Below are 19,315 nucleotides of genomic sequence, written 5' to 3' on the forward strand. Positions count from 1 at the left end.
ATGTACGCTTTAGCCAATTTTCCTCATTTGTTTCTGCAGCAGTTGAAGATTTTTAACATACGTCGCATCATTGGGGTTTAATTCTACTGCCCTCGTGAAGGCTGCCTCGGCTTTTTCATTTTTTCCCCATCGGTTATATAATACACCTGGGAATTGAGAGAAAAAAGCATTAAATAATATTAAGCTTCATCTTGACATACAAAGAATGAATGCATATACCGACATGACCATATTGTCCCCAATATGTTTTCCAAAGTCATGCCGAGGGACACTTTCAGCTTGCAACGGGCCGGAGAGGTTAATGTTTTCCATGATACATCATATACTTCTGGAAATTGAAATTATAGAATATCTACAATGTCTGTATTATTCTCTGGTGTTGAGTGGCGGTCGGGTAGCCTAGTGGTCAAAGCGTTCGCTAGTCACGCCGAAGACCCGGGTTCGATTCCCGACATGGGTGCAATGTGTGAAGCCCATTTCTGGTGTCCCCCGCCGTGATATTGCTGGAATAATGCTAAAAGGGGCCTAAAACAATACTCACTCACTCTGGTGTTACATTTAACATTGTCAGAACATTAAAGTTGGGAATCTATCTAATACTATAACTCAGACTTTAAGACAATCACTAAGCTCAATAATGATGGTACCACCATTCCCAGAGAATTATCCGAATTGACCAATTTCCGGATTAAGCAATCTTTCAGTCTTTGATAGGCATTTACAATGTGGAAGAGGAAGAAATTCAAATTTTGGGATAACATCGTCTATATTGTTTTCCATTTCTTATCCCTTCATGAGGCGCATACTGGGTAAGCCTGACATGGGTAAAATATATAAGAACAAAACAATAAAGATGTCCATTTGAGGGTAATGATAGCGTTAAAGCGAGTCGACACCCGTAGTTTTAGCAGATGCAGGCAGTGCGGCCAAGACACCTGCAGGTTTAACAGATGCAGGTAGTGCTGCCAGCTCAATACCTGTAGGATTAACAGATGAAGATAGTGCTGCCAGGTCGACACCTGTAGGATTAACAGATGCATGTAGAGCTGCCAGGTCGACACCTGTAGGATTAACAGATGCAGGTAGAGCTGCCAGGTCGACACCTGTAGGATTAACAGATGCATGTAATACTGCCAGGTCGACACTTGTAGGATTAGCAGATGCAGGTAGTGCTACCAGCTCGACACCTGTAGGAGTAACGGATGCATGACTAACAGGTGTGTAACTGGACCCTGACTAACGAGTCTGGAATACCGGGGGTTCCAGTCTAACAGGGCCCTGACTAACGTAGCTCCATGGTGGTGTGAAATATGCATTGGCATTGCCCTTTTACGAGTATTGCACTACTTGCCTAGATTGTGATGCAGTCGGGCGCTGTGTTTGTCTATCTGTATACCAGCCAGGAAGAGGTCCTCACTCTCCTTGTACTTATCTGCCATGATCTAAAAATTGGCCAGCTGAAACATCAGATCTGTATTCCTAGGAAGTGCCTTCAGCGCGTCCTTACCTACTGCTATTGCAAGGTCGTACCTTCCTGCAGTGGAGATGAAACAGAGGTCATACACAATTGTAGCAAAACAACACTCTAGTGAAAAACCTTTCATTGTTTGATAGTTTTCAAGATCAACCAACATAACAAAAACACACAGACACACACACACACACACAGACACACACACACAGACACACACAGACACACACACACACACACACACACACACACACACACACACACACACACACACACACACACACACACACACAGAATCACACAGAATCACACACACAGACACACAGACTTAACATGGAAGATGAACGTTAACATGTTATTTCGACCATCTGCATCGAAATAGAGCCAATTGCTTTGTAACCTAACAACAAGACATGTAATAAGACAATGGGGTAATGTCCGGTCATATTGGCAGTTATAGCAAGTAGGATTCAAGTCGTTCACCACCACGATCCAGATGTTAACCAATAAGCAATGCGTCAGTCTCTCATCACACCGCCATGACAGAGCTGTACATAGGCACTATACCGGGTATATTTTCCCTCTTTAAATATAACAATATGTTCTTACGAAGATAAAGCACGGTTGGTGTGCTTTGAGTATGTTATTTAATAGTAAGCTACGAAATTTAATCGTGTTTTTCCTCAACCACACCCTTACCGAGTCCATCAAGAAACAAGAGATGGTTTTTCCAGGCTCCGGTGTTTTGAGGGTTGGATGTGGTTGCATTCTGCCACGCCCTCATCGCCTCTTCATGGCGGCCTGAGTCTCGGTACTGTTGACAGAAAGTTAAATAAACGAAACGAAATATTTTACATACGTGACACACACATCATGTCAAATCGTTAACTTGTTTTGTGAAAGAAAAGACAGCTAAAATGTTTGTTTGTGTGTTTGTTGTTTAAGGCCGCACTCAGCTATACAACTTCGGTCTGTAAATAATCCAGTCTGGACCAGACAATCCTATGATTGACGTCATGAGGGTCGATCTACGCAATTTAGATACGATGACATGCATCGACCAAGTCAGGGAGCTTGACCACCCTATCCCGTTAGTCGCCTCTTACGACAAGCATAGTCACCTTTTACGGCAAGCAGCTGTTAAGACCTATCAACTAAAATGAAAACATCAGATCATTTTAGAAAATATGAATATTATCAGTTTGAGTGGATGTTGCTTAAATCCACAGTCAGCAATTGGCAATGTCACGGGGCGGCAATAAATTTAATCTGGATCACCAGCAATCCTCGCATTGGGAGAGAGTGAGTGAGTATCGTTTTACGCCTTTTTTTTAGCAATATTTTAATAATATCACGTCGGGGGGACACCAGAAATGGGCTTCACACATTGTACCCATGTGGGAAAACGAACCTTGTTCTTCGGCGTGACGAGCGAACGCTTTAACCACAAGGCTACTCCACCGACTTCTTCAGGACTGACGAAAAATAACCACCATTCTGACCATCTGATCCATTGTAACACAACCTCTTACAAGCATTGGTTACTGGGGAGCCACGCTACACCCTAATTCCCACGGTGGAACACAATTTATCACAGATTGTTTCAAATCATTTACTAGGCTTTGCATGTGTTTCCCTCAGATGATGCAGGCTACGCCCAACTTTTTGCGAACACCTGGTATCATCATCATTTGATTCGTAGACACAATAATGCTTATGATACTGTCACACAGATACTCTTACATGTAAACGTTTACAAAATGTACATACAGATTTACATAATTTATAAGCATAAAAGAAATATATAATCAGAAATTAGATCATTAAATTAAAACCTTATAGAACTGACGTCACACACTAAAAGTACTATTAGATAAATAAGTTTCATATCTTGGCATGTCCGTCTTTTTTGACGGTGTCAATCATTTGTAATTAAGGATTGCTGATTGACCCCCACGCGACATGCCATCTGTCATGCATGTTAAGTCACAGGTTCATTATAGATAGATAAGTGAAAACGTCAATCAGGTAAAGTCAATTTAATCATGTCCTTTCAAATGAAATTGTATCATATTCAATGCTGATGTTGACCCATGAAGATCCGGGGTAGAATAGGTCTTCAGCTTGCCGTAACAGGCGACTATGGGATCGGGTGGTCAGGCTCGCTGACTTGGTTGATGCATGTCATCGATCCCAATTGCGTGGATCGATGTTCATGAAGTCAATCACTGGATTGTCTGGTCCAGACTCGATTATATACAGACCGCCGTCATATAGCTGGAATATTTCTGAGTGCGGCGTAAAACAACAAACCAATGAACTATTGCTTTTATTGTCCAATCAGGATGCAGTACGTAGTTCTGCTTATGCATTCACTATTATGTATACAACTGTATGCTTGTACTTAAAGGAGAGAGACTGCGGGATTAGCAGTCCACACGGAACTAGGGGCCCTCGGTCCCGGGACCCAAGGGCATGGTCTCACTCTTGGTCGACGCCTACCACTCTCTATGAAGACACGATGTACAGAAAGACTTAACACTTGAAGTTATGTCTTAAATGCGATCCCCTATCGCCAGGTAGGAGGTGATTGTTAATTCCAATAATGTTTATGTAGGACTATCCCCCAACGATTAATTAGGTGGTGAATGTGACGCACAAGAAGTAACAATCACCGTTTAACAATACCGTAAGAACCAAACTATGGTCTCTCTTTTAGAGAATGACGGGAGCTCTGGTGTACAGCGTCGGGTGGCAGACGAACAGTTGCTTTTCTCATGCAAGTTGTGTGAGCGGCAGATGCTGACGGTGGGGCGCGTTTGTCCTTGTCGTTGACACAAGGTCTCCAAGTTGGTTTTTGGTGATCCATTCGTGGAATTTTCACCACTGTTTTGACTTCTGCACCATTCTTTTCTATTTCAGAGGATGGTCGAGACTGTTAGTTCTCTGTTGATGTTTCATATATTATGATTGCGGAAAGACTTTTGTCGCTTTTCTATATCAGTGAGTGAGTGAGTGAGTGTGTTTTTACGCCGCTCTTAGCAATATTCCAGCAATATTACGGCGGGGGACACCAGAAATGGGCTTCATACATTGTACACATTTCGGGAATAAAACCCGGGTCTTCGGCGTGACGAGCGAACGCTTTAACCACTAGGCTACCCGACCGCCCCCTTTTCTATAATAACAAAAATGAGACGTGAATACTTATCTGCTGAACTCCATATATAGTTTACCGCCATCACTTGTTGAATGCTTACCAGATTACCCAGGTTAAAGTAGCAGTCTGAGCATGTCTTGTTATGTTGGATGGATTGGAGAAAGCTTGCTTCAGCCAGTTCAGTCTTCTTCATCTCTGCTCGAACGACGCCGAGGTTCATCCACGCCTCTGTGTTGTCCGATCTGCAAATAAACGGAAAGTTATGCAAAGGGATCTTGTAAAATTGCTCATTTATAATAATGTAGTACTGCTATAGTATGATCTTCAGTTTCTCCCCTGGCCGAACTAGGCTGGATTTATGGAGTTACATTTTGGCTGGACTAACGAGTCTAAACATAGTCCAATCAAAATCGCGCAAGGAAATCGAAATCGTGATTTGATGCACTTTGCGATGTAAGACCCGTTTTATCCCAATATAGATCTTGGTTATCGATTAGATCGTCTTAACTGGACGCCGCCATTTGGTGGGAAGCAAATGCAAGTGAGACGACAGGTGGAATCTGATTGGTCCATAGGAGAGGCTTAGAAGGGACAGCCACTGAATGCACTACGATCGAGCCGGAGAATTCCAGCTTAGTTCGGCAAGGGTGGAAACTGTTCTTTTAAAGTCAGTTAACACTCTTCCGTTTGGAAGATGGATTTTCAATGGTACATTCATATGATTGTCCCCGCTATTTTGCATCTTATGCTTCATAGAATCGGTTTCGGAAACTTGTTACTCTTTGGCGTTGACGTTTGATATTAATTTCATAGACCTAATTGGAAAATGATTTGCTCTTTTACAAACCGTGTAGACCCGTGAAGATCTGGGGTAGAATAGGTCTACAGCAACCTACGCTTGCCGTAAAAGGCGACCATGCTTGTCGTAAGAGGTGACTAACGGGATCGGGTGGTCAGGCTCGCTGACTTGGTTGATACATGTCATATGTATTCCAATTGCGTGTATGGCTGCTCGTGATGTCAATCCCTTGTTGTCTGGCTCAGACTCGACTATTTACAGACCGCTGGAATGTTGCTGAGTGCAGCGTTAAACAACAAACATACCGTGTACATAGACACCTGGAGAAACGTTAATCATATATATATGTAAAAGGCCATCTTTGAACTATTTTTAGTCACATTAACATAGCCTCTGAGTGCTTAGTTCTTTGGTTAAGTTTTAGATACTTATGTCACCGTGGATCCATTTTGCCTTTGTCACGGACTTTCTGTGTATTGGCTTTATTTCCGGCACTGCTCGGCAAACTCGGTGGTCGATATCTTACAGTGTGAATTTCTTACACAATCTTGATATCAAACACATGTGTGTGGTGGAATTCAAGGTCCTTGGTTGGCTGCTCCATGGTGATGGTCATGTCATGACGGACTACTTTCCTGATTGTAAGCTGAAACGATACCTGAGACTGACAGCTCCTTCCAGCAACCTTTCCGCCCCCAGGTTGTCTCCCTTGTCTAGGCGCACGAGGGCCAGGTTAGTCATGGCCTTGTCTGTCCACGATCTTCCTTCAACAATTGAGCTATAAGGAAAGACATGAGATAACATTCATTGTAATATACAATAGTAGCTAGTGAGATAACAAGTTTGTCGGTGTTCTTTTTAGCCTCTGATGGCACTATATATCTGGACCCGCTGATCTGTCATCTTGAACTTCAATGACATGAGGACGTTTCAAATAACATCTCCATTTTCTCAGACAATTTGGGGAAGCGGGTGACCTATTCGTCTGAGGCGCTGCAGGGCGATATGCAGAAACGAAAGATCGTGGGTTCAATACCAAGATTTGGCCTGATTATGTTGGTAGGCACCGTGGGATTCACCAAAGCCGTAAACGTCTAAGACCTGCACCCCATCTTCCAACAATGAAGCTGACTCGCTGTTATACAACTGAAATACTGTTCAAAACGGGTCTTAAGGGGTCTCAGGTCAAGGATGAGGTGCTTGGGGCCTATTTTTTACTTGATCTCCAGAAGGGCAATAATGATAATAATTATGATTTGTGTAACGCCACACGCAGCGATATTCCAGCTGCCTGGACCTCTGGACCAGAGATTGATATTAACAGCATCGACCCACGCCATCGGGTTATACTCCCCAGGGAGCTGAGAATGAAAATCGAGTGCTCACTGATCCATTGACTGGGGTAATAATGTAAGCGCCATGAGCACACGAGCTGGTATGGAGTTAATGGACTTATTACTATTATTACTATTACTATTATTATCATTATTATTATTATTATTATTATTATTATTATTATTATTATTATTATTATCGGGTTACGATGACAAGCAATCAACTAGCTACTTGGTCGCCTCGATGTCCATCACAAATTGCTGGGGACCTATTCTAACGCGGAATTCCAACGGAGTTAACAATAATGATGATTTGTCATCTTTCATGATGATGATGACGATGATGCCGATACCTGACATTGACAGCCCTCTCCAGCAGCTGTTCCGCTTCATTCTCGTTTCCTCTATCTCTCATTATAGCTGCCAGATTGATCATTGCTATTTGCTCTGTGGGATTCAATCTGTGGGCAAAAATAAGACCGTATAACTGGGATTTATCAAATTTACACTTACCACGGAGGAGCAAGTTCAAACATAATGTGCATCAGTGTGCATTGAAATTGCAATTCAACTTCCTCGGCAATATACAGGACTGTCACATATCTGTTCCAAATACATTCACGTTACTCACAATCTCTCTTTTTGCAACAATATGTAGTTTATGCATGTAGTAGGTGCCATCCATAACACAAATAACACTCCCAAAGAAACTTTATAACCATTTTCAAAACGCCAAGGAGCTTTGGACCTACTTCATTGTCAGTCTGTATTTCTCGACCGCATAGTCTTTATTGTTGAGGGCATGATGTAGCTCGCCGATTCTGATTTGAAGCTAAAACATCATAAGGCATACAGAGAGTGAGTGAGTTGTTTGTCTTCAACATCTCCTTGTTTTTCAAACAGAATTTATTTTAGTGAAAAGGAATGCCCCATACATATCTATATTAACCGATTGCGGGCGAACATGATGTTGAAACACCAATGATCATTATCTAGGTGGATCTTCAGTTGGAGCTCACAGTCACTGATCCTGCCAGTGCTGAACCAGTGCATCTAGTCATGGCACCGGTTTAGCCCTGCAGTCACATTGCATACAAAACTATTTACGATAACGATATCATAATCACGCACCTTAACATCAAACGGGGATTACAGTTTGAAAGATGCCCCCAAACAAAACTCAAGTATAGAAAAGGAAAACACTATTCATTTCATATCGCTTGTGTGATATCTCCTAGATGTCGCACTACAGTGAATTTGCAACGCAATGCTTTATAAACTGTTGCTGGTTACCATAACGTCAAAGTCATCACCAATCTCTCTGTCACTGATGCTGCACGTTGTACTCAAGAGTGAGTGAGTGAGTGAGTGAGTATGGTTTTACGCCGCTTTTAGCAATATTCCAGCAATATCACGGCGGGGGACACCAGAAATGGGCTTCACACATTGTACCCATGTCGGGAATCGAACCCGGGTCTTCGGCGTGACGAGCGAACGCTTTGACCACTAGGCTACCCGACCGCCCCTTGTACTCAAGAGAATGGTCATAGCTGTTTACAAAATGAAAAAGTTGGTAGAATGATTTTGGGTGGCACTCTCGTTTCTTTTGAGTCCGCTATATCAACACTGGTCGGCAAGCCTCGAGGTTTAATCTTTTATCGACCCGTGTTGATATAATTCATACAGAAAAACACACCAGTGAGATTCTTTGTGACCAACGTTTACGTTCCTGTATCATTAAGAAAATCAAGCCACGTCCATATCATTATTTAATTTAAGAAACGTATGCTTTCTGACATGTGCCTACCTTGGCATTCAATGGACAGACCTCGACACCTGATGTGAACAATACCAGGTCAGTCTTCCATTCACTACTTCTCTGAAATACAAGTGTTAGATCGTAACTATAAAAAGTTATGTGCTGTGAATCTGTAGGTGGGTGGATAGGGGATGTAGGGGGTTGTAGGCTGTAGGGATCGTACAGATGGTAGATGAGCCTGTAGTGAGTGGTAGATGAGGATCGATAGTGGACAATGTGACTCTGGGGGCGGATGTGTGGATGGTTGGGTTATACATATCTTATTCACAGGTTTGATACAAGTTGGTTGGTTGGTTGGTTTGTTGTTTTACGCCGCACTCAGCAATATTCCAGCTATATGACGGCGGTCTGTAAATAATCGAGTCTGGACCAGACAATCCAGTGGTTAATATCATGAGCATCGATCCACGCAATTGGGATCGATGACATGCATCAACCAAGTCAGCTGACCACCCGATCCCGTTAGTCGCCTTTTACGACAAGCATAGTCACCTTTTACGGCAAGCATGTGTTGCTGAAGACCTGTTCTATCCCGGATCTTCGCGGGCCACACAGGCAGAAAGACGGGCAGATGTTCATGGTTTGTATAAAGGATACACCATTTCATATCATGGGTGGGCCTTGGACGTTTTGTAAGAGAACGGGATATTTTTCCGTAACTGCTTCAAAATGCTCACTTTGTCTGTGAAAGAAAGACTCGAACTACATTGATTTCAGTTGTTGAGGGGTAATGTGTGAATGAAGAGAGTGAGTGAGTGAGTGAGTTGGGTTTAACGCCGCTTTTAACAGTATTCCAGTTATATCACGGCGTGTCAGCTTAATGTGGGAGGAAAGCTCGAAGTGATGCAGGTCTTAGACGTTTACCACTTCGGTGAAACCCACGAGCACGGGTATGGTGCTGACAAACCTAGAAACATAATCGGGGCGAACCGGGATTCGAACTCACAATCATAGGTTTCTGGCGTGGCCAAGGGACGCAACTCTGCACAGTGATGAATGGAGAAAAACTAGGAGATGTGTGTCCATGCATTCGTATGGTAGAAGGCGGTTACTGGTGGACCGCGAAACAAATGTTGGCGTGGAGAGTTTATGAGGGAGGCATGTGTACGAGTAGATTGATGTGTTGGTTAATGTTGTTGGTTAATGGCCTTCGGCGTGACGAGCGAACGCTTTAACCACTAGGCTATACTACCGCCCTGGTTATCGGTAGACAGTTAATGGAGGGAACCGACGTGTATATGTACTAGTTGATGAACATCGAGCTGACAGCAATTGATGTAAGTGTATCAATTCACCTTAGTTAAGCTTACCTTAATGGATCGAAGAAGAAATACGGTTACTAACATCACGAAGCCATAGCCAACAAGCTGAAACATAAAGTATGCATTGATCAATAATATGTCCGTGGACCTGTCTGAGTGGACCTTAACTCGCATATACACTACTACTACATGCAAGCGCCCAAGTGTTTAACTCTTATGTACTCCACTTTTTAATGCAAGAGCTCCAGTTTCTAACTCTTATGTACTCCATTTCTTAATACAAGAGCTCCAGTGTTTAACTCTTTTATACTCCACTTCTTAATGCAAGAGCTCCTGTGTCTTACTCTTATGTACTCCATTTCTTAATTCAAGAGCTCCAGTGTCTAACTCTTATGTACTCCACTTCTTAATGCAAGAGCTCCAGTGTCTAACTCCTATGTACTCCACTTCTTAATGCAAGAGCTCCAGTGTCTAACTCTTAGAACACCACTACTAAATGCAGGAGCTCCACTGTCTAACTCTTATGTACTCTATTTCGTAATGCAAGAGCTCCAGTGTTTAACTCTTATGCACTCCACTTCTTAATGCAAGAGCTCCAGTGTCTTACTCTTATGTACTCTATTTCTTAATGCAAGAGCTCCAGTGTTTAACTCTTATGTACACCCCTACTAAATGCAAGAGCTCCACTGTCTAACTCTTATGCACTCCACTTCTTAATGCAAGAGCTCCAGTGTCTTACTCTTATGTACTCCACTTCTTAATGCAAGAGCTCCAGTGTCTAACTCTTATGTACTCCACTTCTAAATGCAAGAGCTCCAGTGTCTAACTCTTATGTACTCCACTTCTTAATGCAAGAGCTCCAGTGTCTAACTCTTATGTACTCAACTTCTAAATGCAAGAGCTCCAGTGTCTAACTCAAATACACACCACTTCTTAATGCATTATTAATCTATTTCGTAAATAATGATGATTAAATCCTTGCAATGTTTGTTTTTAAGATCTCTGAAAGGTGACCTCACTTAAATGCATTCTGTATGATGTGAATAGACTTGATCATTACAACCCCATTTAGCATTTGTTTAGCATATTCAGTTGAAGATACAATGTACATGCTTAATTTATTTATTATATCTTGATGTAGGCATTTTAAAAAATTGTTGGTATTTTAGAAGTATATGTTATATGTTCTCATAAGAGTTATCTATCTTTTGCAGTTAGACCAGCTTTCCATGTTTGAAGGGAGAAAGCAACTCGGACTGTAACAGATCTTCAGATTTCTTTGAATATTTTGTGGTCAAGCAATACATTGCCTGTGAAAGAACAACTCTTGTTGTGTATACAGATGTAAACATATTAAAGTCCTATCTGAAGTACTTGTTTTGTAAATGATTTCTGTGACCATCAGAATACACCATGTACACTGGACACTTACTCGAAAAGGACCTACTTGTCATCAACATGGTGTTGCAGAACATCTTGGGACTCTCATATAAAGTCCAGTGTGATTCTATATACTGACACTAGTGACAGTGCATGCTGTTCACACTGGCACAGTTATTTGTTTAGGCTTGGCCTTTGGGAATATTTGCCAAGAATGTTTAATATTTTGAGAGTAATCATGACCTGGAAATAAAATTACTGAATAAATCTAAAGCTTAGTTATTGTTTTTTTGTGTGGAAAGTGCCATACAAAAGAGAGTTTTTTAAATATTTATGGTATCAGCGATGATACTGAATTGATATTGAATATAATATCATAACAAAGCAATGTATGATAATAGTTTTTCAGTTTATGGGTCAAAATCTTCCTAGAAAATAGGACAGATGCTCACCAATGAAAATTAAACATAACCAATGGATTAGCAGTTGTTGCTTTAGGAAATTCATTCTTTGTTGAAATATCAACATGTCTAGATTTTGCATCGACTGTATAAGGGTTCAGCATGCAAATACACTGATTCATTGGACAATAGCCAATACACATTATTCTTGACCACTAATCTTTAAACAGATTGGTCCATATAGATACTGGAAAAATGTGAAATGTCAGTCACCCCATTTGTTTAATTTAGCTTTATTGGCAGAATATTTGAAACACAAAAATATATGAAAAATAGGTGCAATTGTTTCTATCTATTACGTCAATGTTGTACCAAATTGTGTTCATCTGTGTTCACTGAGTGATAAGTTGAATGTTGTAATGTTTTGGACTTCTGGCAATTTTTTTTACTTGGGTCGTTTGAGCCTCACAAACAGAAATATTAATAAAAAACACAACTGTTCATCACAGTTAATCTTTCCCATGCTATCAATCACAGTCTGCAATGTTATAACAATTGTATTGCTGACGAAGTGTAACACCTTTTATTTCTTCCTTAATTTCTGTCATTCTGTACATGTAGATGAGTGTAAAACTTTAGTGCAAGCCTACCAAAGTGCAAGTAATAATAACTCTGCATGTTATTATATCTATTCACATTTAATATACAAACTAATTTTAATTACACAACAGTTTATGCACATGCTTTTTTTACATTAAAAAATAATTTTCTCATCAAAACTAACAATTGTCATAATGGAAAATTATTTACTTTATTAAGGGTGTGTGACAGTAAATAGGACCAAATATAATGCATTTTTAAATTTAAGTTTCAAACATATGACTGGTTTATTAAGTACTATAAATACTAAACATTTAAATTAATAGATATCATAAGATTTCACGTTTAAAAATATGTTTATAGCATAGATTTTCCAAATTTCATCCCACAAATCTTGCCTAATAATTTAATGCCGATTCAAACTGTCAAAGGCACGGCTTCCATGACACTGCTCATGTTGTCAGAAACCAGAATACCATGGTAAGTTGGGTAATGTGGCCTACCTATTAGTAGTTACATCTTCATAAATAATCTAACATTACAGAAACATGTAACACATCCTCCGTTATCATAAAACACTGTCCACGGAGACTAAAATACAGTTCTAAACGATAGTTTTGACTGGTTGTCAATTATTTTAAAGGTAAAGAAAAGAACACATACCTTTACGAACGGTCCCATGGTTGTCAGTTGTCAGTGAGGAACCAATAATCCTTGCAGGAATGACAAATAATCGATCATATTATTCCGAAATAAGTAAACTTTAACGACTGTCAACAGCGGTGACAACCAAGCGTGATAGTATACTTGGTCCCGTCTACAGAGTTGGCTTTGGCGGTCGCGCATTACGAAAGCAGAACTAGTTCATGAGTATTGGCATGTCACCGGAAATGCTGGTACCGGAAGTAGCGCTTCGCGAGACTTGCGGGCCCTGTAGCCTCCCCTGCCAATATATGTGATGTTACCTGTTTGGCAGTACTGTGGAGTTGAAGACAGGGCACTTTGGGACCTTACCTTTTTGGTTGTTGGATGAAGTTGATGGCAGATCTGCCTTGCCCCGAGCACCACCAACATACAGAAGCCAGCACAGGACAGGTACAGGATCCTCTCTGCGATCACGAAGCCCACACGGAAAAACAGGTTGCTGGCTGGCAGGAAGGGAATACCCAACACTGCCAGGGAAGATATCAGAATTCTAAACAAGAAAGATAAACATGGAGAGAGACAACATGGTCATAATGTTACAATAGCATTTTAAAAATAATCTCTGATCTGAACCTGATGGGCGGGATATGATACATGCAGATGTTGGCCCACAGGAAAGGTTAAAATTATGAAAATCGGAAATAATTGGAACATGTTCAAATTGCTCACAGTGGCCTTATTGTAAATTTGCATACTGAACACTGACATGATCTAGACGTACGTATGTCTAAGAAAGTGAAAGTGCATTTTTTAGATTTCCAGAGCAAACGGTCTGTGATGAACAAGTGATGTCCCTAGAAGGTTTTAAACACGTTTTCGTATTTATCGATGTCTCCAAAGAAAACAGGTTAGGTTATAGACTTGCTCATGATTGAATATTAGAAATAACTTTCCCGAAAACACGCAAGTGTATTTCATAACGATATAAATTGTTTTGCTCATTTCCTAAATCATGAAGATACAGTATGTCAAATACAGTAGGTCACAGGGGTGGTCGGGTAGCCTAGTGGTTAAAGTGATCGCTCGTCACGTCGAAACCCCGGGTTCGATTCCCGACATGGGTACAATCTGGTGTCCCCCGCCGTGATATTGTGGGAATATTGCTAAAATCGACGTAAAAGCAAACTCACTCACTCAGAAATTCAAAACGAGCCGTTTACGATACCTTGTCCTTTGCACTAATTCTTTTTCCTCAAACCGAACCACCTAGTGCTGTCTACTGTACAAACGAATTACGTGATTCAGCTGTTGCCATCGCTCCTTTGTGTTTGCTACTGCAACTGTGAAACAGTCTCCCACTCGAACTTTCTACAACTTTCCAGATCTTTCAGCGCCGACTGAAGGCACTTTTTCAAGCTCGCCTCTATTGACTGATGTTAAACCTTTCTTGTGCACTTCGAGCGTACATTGCGTGTGAAGTATTATGCTGTTTATGAGTAGCAGGAAGCTAAACAGCATGAACGTTATAATGACGACATGGCTTTGAAATGCATTAATTAACACTTTCTATCCGGTCATAAACCCACCTGCGATCATTTGTAAGTTGACCATGATAACAATGGAAGGCTAAAAGTCCAAACCCAGCCCAGAGAGCTATGACTGCCAGTATCCTGGGATCAGCCAATGAGGTGATGACAGGTATACTGCCCATCGACCAATCACAGCACAGCCACCATGGATTCAACAGCAGCCAGAAATTGTCTCAAATAAAGTACAACTGAGAGTAAAATGGAAAAGAAAACGACTTCCAAATCGAAATTGTGGATTATCCGTCCATTAAATAAATTTAATGTTGAAGGTTTCTCCACGGGGCTGGAACTTACTGCACCATTTCACTTGGGGCAGATAATCCAAAATTCCTCAAAGCTCAGGTTAGCCTCAATGTACCTGTTTGTTCACGTTACTAATCCTGTCTTCACGATCCTGTTTCTTGAACCCAAGCCATCTGAAAGGATCCACCCTACACACAGCGATGATGTCAAACACGCTGCAGACACCCTGTAAATACACAACACGGACTGCACACCTACTGTATTGCACTTATAATCTTGTAGCATTAGATTTTCGGTTGAAGATCATATGAGTGTGTCAGTCGGTTTTAACGTCGCTTTAAACAGTGTTCCAGTTATATCACGGCTAGCTGACCAGCTTGGTGCATGTCACGGTTTCTAAATTGCGTAAATCGATGCTTATGTCAATCACTATATTGTCTGGTCCAGTCGTGATTATTTACAGACTGTCATATAGCTGGGCTACTGCGTTAAACAAACAGAACATATCACAGTGATGCCCTGCTCCTTCCAGAAGGTGGACACCACACACAGACACATACTGACCAGTACAGACACCAGGGAGAAGGACTCGGGACGGTAACTGACCAGGGATAAAACACTGAATACACTTACTATGACAGTGATGCCCTGCTCCTTACAGAAGAGGGACACGACACACAGACACATACTGGCCAGTACAGACACCAGGGAGAAGGACTCGGGACGGTAACTGACCAGGGATGAAACACTGAATACACTTACTATGACAGTGATGCCCTGCTCCTTACAGAAGGTGGACACGACACACAGACAAATACTGGTAGAGACACCAAGGAGAAGGACTCGGGACGGTAACTGACCAGGGATGAAACATTGAGTACACTTACTATGACAGTGATACCCTGCTCCTTACAGAAGGTGGACACGACACACAGACACATACTGGCCAGTAGAGACACCAGGGAGAAGGACGCGGGGCGGTAGCTAACAAGACATAAAGCTGTAAAACAAAAAACAAGACTGTTTTATTCCATCTCCAAGAGGCAAAAGAGTTCACTGACTTCAAAAGTCCAGTTTCCACCATTGCCGAACTAGGCTGGAATTACTGGGCTCGATCGTAGCGCCACCAGTGGCTATTACCATTAATGTCCCCTCTAAGCCTCTCCTGTGGACCAATGAGATTCCAGCTCTCGTATCATTTGCGTTTGCTTCGCCCAAAATGGTGGCGCCCAGCAGAGACCATATAATCCCAGTCAGGACGATCTGATCGATAATCAAGATCTATATTGTGATAAAGCGGGTCTTACATCGCGAAATGCATCAAATCACGTGAGCATCTTGATTAAAAACATGAAAAGATTTGGAAAATAATTGTTGACAACGAGTTGGCAGTGCACATGCTTTGCAAATCCTGCAATCGACCGAAATCTGCACGACAGTTTACGAACCGGATTTCGATTTCGGTGCGCGATTTTGATTGGACTATGCATAGACTCGTTAGTCCAGCCAAAATGTAACTCTATAATACGAGCCTAGTTTGGCAAGGGTGGAAACTGGACTTTTATAGTCAGTTAACTCTCTTCCCTCGGGGAGATGGTTTTATTTTAGACCTCTAGGAGTTTCTTAGGTAAGCAGAATAAGATCCTGTAGCTACAAGAACTTACGTGAGAGGCAGGCCCTGGCATACAGCAGGAATGAAAGGAGGAAGGTCAAGGCACACAGCAGATCAGCCCGACCCACGACCCCTGCTACCTGGAACAAGTGGGTATTAAGGGAGTAAATAATATATTAACACTGTATGTGATTACAGTTTTATTTATAATATCCAGCTATATGACAATATAAAGCAAAAGGTGAAAAAACTCATTTTTTTTCAGAAGTGAAACAAAGATAGTCATGTGTTATCATCTTCGGTGTTCCTGTAGCAATCGTGATAACACAATGATAACCAGGTCTCAATCAAGACACTTGTTGAAGTAGTTTATGCATATATTAAAATAACATCAAATTAATTTTTATATTTTTATACATGAAGAGTTTTTAATGAAGAGGTTTGAAATAATATAATCGTAGATCAACGTTTTTTTGGCGAACGGCATCTTTTCGGTTACATAATATATTGGTAGGCAAACCCAAACTGACGCTAGCACACCATACCTAACAAATAAACAATGTGAATGAACCAGCTTTGAAGCGTTTGTACCGCTCTAATTAACTGGGACATTAGAAGCAGTTTGAACCCACACTTTCTGTGTGAATAGGATGGATATAGACAAAGGCATTAGTCGAGTCTGATTACCTCAAACAATAACATTAGATAAATATATGTTTCAATAAAATAGCACCAATACACGTTTTGATGGAATGGTCAAGGTATTGGCTCTCAACCATTGCACGACTGTTGAAACTTTAAAATAGGCATTCCTGAAGGAATTTCTTTCAAAATCTTACCATATAAAGTATATTATTCAAACAAGGTCATACAAGAGCCTACCCGTGAAGATTCGGGGTAGAATAGATCTTCAGCAACCCATGCTTGCCGTAAAAGGCGATGCTCATGATATCAATCAATGGAATGTCTGGTCCAGACTCGATTATTTACAGACCGCCGTCATATAGCTGGAATATTGCTCAGTGCGGCGTAAAACAACAAACCAACAACATATAAGAGCCGTTTTGTCATTTTATTCTATTTTGAAATATTCGGTCGAACATTGTAAACTTTACATGCATTAGAATGATTAACTTACACTCTCGGTGTGAATGGGATGCACAGCAAATTACACAGCACACAGGAGAGCAGCTCGGGGCGAGGCAAACACCGGTCTGGCAGATTCCTGGTCCACCTGGTAACCAGACATGAGGACTGAGAATACTGCCAGGAAGATGACCGACACCAAGCCGTGCAGGACGATGTTGACAACGTGGAAGCCCCGAGGATGAAGGCCACCTGCCCATGCGTAGTTCCACCTACCAAAGGAAAGATAAAATTCATAATGAAACATGGCATAGATAAAATAGACAGGGAGATTCTGAAGAAAGAAAATAAATTGAGGTGACCTGGGATTTGGGGATAAAGAACTAAATAAGTATGTCAGTCATCATATGAACAGAGGGCAGTCGGGTAGCCTAGTGGTTAAAGCGTTAGCTCGTCACGCCGAAGACCCGGGTTCGATTCCCGACATGGGTACAATGTATGAAGCCCATTTCTGGTGTCCCCTGCCGTGATATTGCTGGAATATTGCTAAAAGCGGCGTTAAACCTCACTCACTCACTCACTCATATGAACAGATATGGTGAATTGATGTTTATCGTCACGTTCGAGACTACTGCACTTACATAGCGACAAGGTAGACACAATTGTTTGGAAAACAACTTCTTTAATACTGTAAAAATCGACGTTTTGGTAAAGATCCTTATACTACATATGTATTCTGTACTTTTTCCCTCATTCAGTCTTGCTTGGCAACAGTATTAGGATCTATACCGAAACGTCGATTTTGACAGTATTAAAGAAGTTGTTATCCATAAATTGTGTCTACCTTGTCATCCGTCAACTTCTAAGTTACGCCTTTCAAATAATTTATATATCGAGGTAAATGCACACGTGTCTGGCTCGGAGAAAGGTATCCATGTTAAACTGTGGCATGGTATCTCAGTGGACTAGCATAATAAAAACGGCATAAGCCCGGAATACTACAAGCAGCCTCCCCTATGCACCCCCACCCCCCAACCCCTCCAAAAAAAAATAATATATATATATATATGATAAATATAAAAATATAAAAAAATATAAAAATAAAATATGAAAATTTGTTTTTAAAAAACAAACAAAAACAAAACAAAACAACAACAACAGACACACATTTGACGTCGGTACATATAAGTTCAGTATTCTTTAACGTCACGTTACGCGTCATTCCACCCACATCTCATGCCTAGGAAAAGTTCCCGCTATTTATATCAATAATCGACATTGACACTGCCCTCAGCTCACCTGAACGTCATTACTGTGAGGGGTCTGTAGGACTTGTGACTTCTGTTGTCCAACTTATGTCCCCAAAAGTCATGAGCGAAAATGGTGGATAGCGAGGTCTCGGGGAGCACGTCTTTGTTGGTTGTGATGGCAAAGTAATCGTCAAACACAAACTCCCCATCACGACTGTTCGCGAAAGACAGTACCGCCAGACAGAACACGAGGACAGATGCCACAGAGAAGCTGAGTTTGGGTACAGGCAGCACGTCATCCCATTGGGAGTGGATGGTATTAACATTGGCCTTGGAGAATATCGATATAGACCCTGTCGCCCTCTTCATCGTTGATATGTTCTGTGAACAACATACACCTTTATTCATCATATATGTAACAACGGAATATCTGAAAATATTACATTAAATTCCACTCGATTGAACACTTTATGCCTCAATAACACAGTTTCCAGTTTGTTTTGTTTGTTGCCGTGCTATGCAAGTATGCCCGCTACATCATGGCATCTTAAACATTCTCAATAAAGGGGGCCTTTACACAGGATGGCGACCTTTGTGCGATGAACGATGACTGTGGCGACCGCCGTGCCTCCATCAGCAACCCTTGAGACACCATGGCAATGCT

The 19,315-nt window shown here is 41.3% G+C and overlaps 1 pseudogene; it reads right to left on the reverse strand.

Annotated features, from left to right (window-relative positions):
* Positions 1-9: 9 nt before the first annotated feature.
* LOC139448775 (protein O-mannosyl-transferase TMTC4-like) lies at positions 10-19,020 on the reverse strand (annotated as a pseudogene).
* Positions 19,021-19,315: the final 295 nt, after the last annotated feature.

Source organism: Haliotis cracherodii, unplaced genomic scaffold (genome assembly GCF_022045235.1).
Source record: "Haliotis cracherodii isolate W230 unplaced genomic scaffold, xgHalCrac1.p SCAF_7, whole genome shotgun sequence".
Lineage (NCBI taxonomy): Eukaryota > Metazoa > Mollusca > Gastropoda > Lepetellida > Haliotidae > Haliotis > Haliotis cracherodii.